Source organism: Pinus tabuliformis, chromosome J (assembly GCF_031772625.1).
Source record: "Pinus tabuliformis cultivar Carrire ecotype Pingquan chromosome J, CPIR1, whole genome shotgun sequence".
NCBI classification, from domain to species: Eukaryota; Viridiplantae; Streptophyta; class Pinopsida; order Pinales; family Pinaceae; genus Pinus; species Pinus tabuliformis.
The window spans coordinates 739,072,804-739,079,873 of NC_142295.1; positions in this window are offsets into that span (position 1 = coordinate 739,072,804).

Here is a 7,070-nt window from a genome sequence, read left to right on the forward strand (position 1 = left end):
AACATATTCCTCGCTCAATTGTCATTAAGTGATGGGTTTTCTCAGAAGTGCTTCACACCTATAAACTTTACTAGAGTTGTTCTTGAGTCTTTGGAGGTGGTTAGCTTTTCAAAGCACACACGTACAAGAAGACAAGAAATAATATGCCTGACTAATTTGAAGTTATCTCCCTGCGAATAGGGTGTTCCCATTCATAAACCTGATGACTTGCTATACTTCTTTCTAGTGAACAACTTTGGTACTTGCCATGAATCGTGAGACAATTCCAACCCCATAATTATAAATTTCTTATTTAAATTTATACCCACTAGATTAGAATATGCACAAGGAGAACTCCATTATTGTTTCGAAAGAAACTGCAATTGACTTGTACCATGCTATTTAATATTTTATGTATTTATTCACATCATTGGTCTGTGACATAAACATGCAACAAGCTACCTTCATTTTCTATACTAACACTCCTAAAAAATAATAAAGTATGCCCAAATCTATCATTTCAAATGATCTAAGTAGCTCACCTTTTTGTTTTTCAATTATCGAAGTTGTTACCTATATTGATGATATCTTCTACAATTGATACCATAGTGACAATATATGTTAGAGTTTTATTCGTGTTGCTTTGAATGTGTTTCTCCTTCAGTAGAGCAACAATACACTGCAATTCCATTTAGGGGAGAAGTGTACCCAGTAGCAACCTTGGCTTATGTGTAGATGGGTTTAATGCACATTAAACTCTATCTTTTGTTTTGAAAGTGTTTCTCCTTCAACAGTTCTTCATCTTAGTAGATCCCTTTGGTCTGCACCTTCAGTAGATGCATGCAGCCTTGGGATACACGTTGTAGATTATAGTTTTCCTATGAGGGTGTAGCAACGATCAAAGAAGTGCATTGATTTTAGGCATCTTGTGGTTGTTGTATAAAAGCATGCTTGTTTAGTGTTTCCCAAACTTAGATAGAGCCATATTTAGTATGCTTTTATAGCTTGACTTAGATGCTCACTTTTCTTAATTTAGGTGTTTTTTTAGATTTTTTTTATGCACAAATTTATCCGTAAGAAAATTGCACAATAGAGAAGGGTTCTATATTTTGAGCAGGGGACACATTTCTAGGTAGGAGGTACTCTATTCTAGGAAGCTTTTTCCATGCAGGTTAGGTGCTTTATCCGATAATCCCAAGAGAAGCACTATTGTAGCAATAAGAAATTTGTTTATTTTGAGTTCTTCATTAGTGCATTGATAGTATATTGTTTATTCCATGCAATGCCTCAATAGTGTATGATCAAATTATAGTTAAGCTTGTCATAATATTTTGACTTACCCTATTTTAGAGGGAAATTAGAGTGTGTGTCAAGCTTGCACGTCACAATTTTATCATGCAAAGTTTACTTGGCACGAGTTTTGTGGACCTAAGTAGCCAGATACCTATTGGAATTCAATAGGCAACAATACTACAAAGTGGGAAAGAGGTTTCACAGTTAACTTGCCTTTAACATTATGGTTGGAGTCGGTTTGTTGGAAAGATGCTGGATACCCCACCTTCCTTTTTATGACTGAGTGCAAGATTGAATCCTTCAACATATTCCTCCCTCAATTGTCATTAAGTGATGGGTTTTCTCATAAGTGCTTCACATCTATAAACTTTACCAGAGCTGTTATTGAGTCTTTGGATGTGGTTATCTTTTCAAAGCACACACGTACAAGAAGATGAGAAATAATATGCCTGACTAATTTCAAGTTATCTTCCTACGAACAGGGTGTTCCCTTCCATAAACCTGATGACTCACTTTGTTTCTTTCTAGTGAACAAATTTGGGACTTTTCATGAATTGTGAGACAATTCCAACCCCATAAATATCAATTTCGTATTTAAAGTTATACCCACTAGATTAGAACCTACACAAGGAGAATTCAATTCTCATTTCAAAAGAGCTTGCAATCGACTTATACCATGCTATTTAATATTTTATGTATTTCTTCGCATCCTTGGTTTGTGACATAAAGACACAATAGACTACCTTGCATTTTCTATACTAACACTGCTAAACAATAATAAAGTATGCACAAATCTGTCATTTCAAATGATCTATGCAGCTCACCTTTTGGTTTTTCAATTATCGAAGTTGTTACCTATATTGATGAGATCATCTACACCGAGGCCCCAGTGAGAATATCTGTTAGAGTTTTATTCGTGTTGCGCTAAAGGTGTTTTTTCTTCAGCAACACTACAATACATTGCAGTTTCCATTCAACGGAGAATTGTACCCAGTAGCAACCTTGGTTTGTGTGCAAATGGGTTGAATTCACAGTAGACTTTATCTGTTGTTTTGAAGGTTTTTCTCCTTCAATAGTACTTCATCTCAGCAGATCCTTTCAATCTACACCTTCAACAGATGCATATAGCCTTGGGGTACATGCTACAGATTCCAGTTTTTTTGTGAGGGTATAGCAACGATGAAAGAAGCGCATCACTTTTAAGCATCTTATGGTTGTTGTATGCAAGCATGCTTGTCTAGTGTTTCCAAAACTTATATAGATCCATATTTAGTATACTTTTATAGTTTGAATTAGATGCTCGCTTTTCTTAATTTAGGTGTTTTTCTTAGTACTATTTTATGCACAAATTTATCTTTAAGAAAAGTGCACAGTAGAGAAGGGTTCTATATTTTAAGCAGGGGACACTCTTCTAGGTAGGAGGTACTCTATTCTAGGGAGCTTCTTTCATGTAGGTTAGGTGCTTTATCTTAGGTGGAGTTCCAAGTCCCTGCCTCCTTGACAAAGTCCCTACCAGACAAGACATTGGTGGACAGAGTTCCAATTCCCTAAATTTTCCAAAAACCCACATGAGGCTAGCTATCTACCCTAAAATCCTTTACATTCCAGTCATCTCTTGGTTGTGATTTCATAGAGAGAGCCCTCTTTGGTTTGGTAGGGCTAGCTACCAAACTAAAATCTTGGTATGTGGTTACCTCCGTCGATCTCCTCATCAGCCTAGAACATTGTGGATGATAACAGAGGGCATGACAACTAGGGAGTGCCAAGGTGTTTTAGTGAATGTAAGGTTCCCAAGTCATGGAAAAATGTAATGCTAGTTGTGAGATCATGACTGCTAAGGTGTGTTAGGGAATTCTAAGGCATGCTAATGTGTTCTAGATAGTACGAAGACATGTCAAACAATATAATATGTGCCAAGTGATAAGGCATGACAAGATGTACAAGGTTTCCAAGTCACTGTCTCCTCTTCTTCCATATGCTATCCACTTATGACAATTCCTTTGCAATATTTGGTGCATTTGCTAGTTATAGTTCATTTGTAAGTTATAAATGTCTTTAGAGTTTCACTTCTAATTGAGTCTTCAACTGAACATATTGATTCTCTTATATATAATTATTTTTCCCTCCACCCAATTTTCGTAACTTCAATAACCATTAGGTAGGGACCTGCAACTTTTATGTTGCTTTTCTTGTTTAGTAAAATATTGCCGAGACTTTAATTTATTGAAAGTTGAATAATTTATAATTTATGAAGTTTCAAGGTCTAATTTTTAAAAGTATAATTCTTTAAATGGTGCTAGCTCAATGGAAGAGCACCTGCTTTACAAGAAGGAGGTTGGTGGTTCGATTCCATCGTGCCCTAACATCCATGTGGAATGACGACGATCATTTTTTGGTGACGGGGGCTCTTTTGACCATCACCAATGAGCTTTGGTGACATTTTTCGTCCCTCACCAAAAGTATGAAATGGTGACGGTGAATGAATGCCACCATATATACGCATCAATTGTGACGACCATCGAAGGTCTGTAACTATAAATCGTTGTTGTTGATATGAAATGGTGATGGTCGTTGTCCGTCATTATAGTCATTATTTGTGACGAACCTTGAATGTCACCACAACACCTATACTTATGGCAATGTGGTTAAAGGTGTTGGTCAACGAATGTCACCATATATATGCACCAATAGTGACAACTGTTAAAGATCCATCATAATAAATCATTGTTGTTCATATGAAATGGTGACAGTCACTATCTGTCATTATAATCAATATTCGTGACGAACCTTGAATGTCACTATAACACCTATACTTTTGGCGATGCCACCTTTGGTGATGTTCAGTTTTTGGTGACTGAGGCTATGGTTCGTCACCATTGCTCGTATGAAATGGTGACGGTTGCTATCCGTCATTCTAAATCATTATTGGTGACAAAATTTGAATGTCACTACAACACCTATACTTTTGGTGATGCCACCTTTGGTGACGTTCATTTTTTGGTGACGGAGGCTATGGTCTGTCACCATTGCTCATATGAAATGGTGATGGTCACTATCCGTCATTATAAATCATTATTGGTGACGAACTTTGTATGTCACTACAACACCTATACTTTTGGCGACACCACCTTTGGTGACGTTCAGTTTTTGGTGACGAATGCTCTTTTGACCGTCACCAATGAGGTTATGGTGACATTTTTCGCCCCTCTCCAATGTCCTTTTTTCTTGTAGTGTCAAAGATAATCATATCCCTAAGCCTCCAACATTTGATGCTTAAGATCTAACTGAATGGAAGAAGTGTATAGCAAAGGAGAGGTAGATCATATTAGAGGGAGTTCATGACCACATTGTCTCGAATATCCATGGGAAAGAGACTCCATATGCAATGTGGCAGGCCTTGAAAAATTTGTTCCAGAATAGTAGTGACCACAAGAAGTTGGCACTGAAGGACAAGCTTCAGAATATCAAGATGCAGAAGGGTGACAAAATTCTATAATACCTCAATAGGCTCACACAATGTCATGATGAACTTGGTCAAGTTGTTGTTACTGTAGTAGAGGATGATCTGGTAAGCCTAGCACTTCTAGGCCTTCCCAAGAGTTGACACATCTACCAATATTTGATAAATGGGAGGAATAAGCTACCAAATTGGGAATTCCTTTGGTACGATTTGGTATAAGAGGAGATAAGGCGGAAAACCAGAGACATGTCCTCAGCTAAGGGTGATGATGAGGAGAACTATGTCTTTGCTAGAAAGAAAAAGAAAGGGAAAGGAAAGAAATCCCAATCCAAAGCAGAATCAGGTCAAGGGGGAAAGAAGAAAGACTTGTAAAAAATCAATTTCTTTCACTGTCATGAACTTGGACACTATGCAACAAAATTTCCACACAAGAAAGAAAGCAAGAAGATGGCAGGAGGAGTAGCATGTGGAGCCTTAGATTCATAGTTCAAACTTGATTTTATCCTCATTTCATGCATGGAAAGCACAGTGATGGGTAGTGTTTGGTATCTCGACAGCGGTGCCTCATTCCACATGACAGGAAACAAAGAATTTTTTTGTGACTTGGAGAAGGATCCCCAGATGCGCATCGAGATGGGAGATGATGGAAGGTATATCACAACTGATATTGGTACAATTACTTTTCAGAGGGAGTTGGGCTCCCCTCTAAGGCTCAGGGATGTGATGTTTGTACTAGGTTTGAAGAAGAATCTAGTTTCTGTCACGATGTTGGAAGACCATGGCTTCAATGTGAAATTTAGAAAAAGAAAGGATTTCTTGAGACACATCTCCACAGGACAAGTGAAGCAGATTGGGTTTCGAGTGAAAAAACTCTTTAAATTAGACGTGGAAGAATTTCTAGCATTGAGCACAAAAGTAGAGAAGGTACAAAGCCAAGATATCGATGAATTATGGCATAGAAGACTTGGCCATGATTTGCATCATGTCACTTTGAAGTTCATGCAACAGATTTATACAGGCCTTCCCAATAGAGCACTAGAGTAGCGAGATGCATGCACAAGGTGTACATTGGGGAAGTACACAAAAATCGCCTTTAATGATCAGGACAATGGGGCACATGCAATCCTTGAAAGGATCCACTTTGATGTATGTGGACCTTTCTCGATAGATTTGAATGGAATAACGCTCAAGTATGCCCTTGAGGGAAGCTCAAATTATGTTGCATGGAAGGATTGAATGGAGGCAATATTGGAGGATAATCGGTTGAAGGAATTCATTAATAATGATATTCCGAAACAAGAAAAAACTAATGACCATAATCTAGTAGATTGGAAGAAGTGTTTTGCCAAGGTGAGGAGGACCATATTGGAGGGAGTATGATACCATATTGCCTCTAATATCCATGGGAAGTATACTTTTTATGCAATGTGGGAAGTGCTGACAGATTTGTTCCAGAATAGTAGTGACCACAGGAAATTGACACTCAAGGACAAGCTTCAAAATATCAAGGTGTAAAGGATCAAGACCATTCCACATTACCTGAGCAAGTTCACATAATGTCATCATGAACTTGATCAAGTTGGTGTTACTATAGTAGATGATGATTTTGTGAGCCTAACCCTTCTATTCATTCCCAAGAGCTAGCACAACTACCGATATTTAGTGAACGGGGGGGAGAAGCTGCCAAATTGGGAACACCTTTGGTCTGATTTGGTAGAAGAGGAGACAAGGAATAGCACTAGATACGAGACCTCATCCAAGGGTGAGGATGAGGAGAATTGTGCCTTGAATAGAAAGGAAAAGAAAGGGAAAGGGAAGAAATACAAATCCAAAGTAGATTCGAGTTAAGGGGGAAAGAAGAAAGACTTGTCCAAAATCAAGTGCTTTCACTATCATGAATTCATGCACTATGCAATGAAGTGTCCACACAAGAAAGCAAGAAAGAAGACCACATGAGGAGAAGCGAGTGATGCCTTGGATTCATAGTTCAAACTTGATTTGACCCTCATTTCATGCATGCCAAGCACAGTGATGGGTAATGTGTGGTATATTGACAATGGTGCCTCATTCCACATCACGAGCAACAAAGAAAATTTCAATGACTTAGAGGAGAAGGATCTCCATATGCACATCAATATGGGAGATGATGAAAGGTATAACATGACCAATATTGGTACAATTACTTTTCAGAGAGATTCTGGCTCCCCTATGAGGCTCAAGGATGTGATGTTTGTTCCAGGTCTGAAGAAGAATCTAGTTTCCATACTTGTGTTGGAGGATCATGGCTATGATGTGATATTCAACAAAGGGAAGGATTTCCTGAGACATATCGCCATAG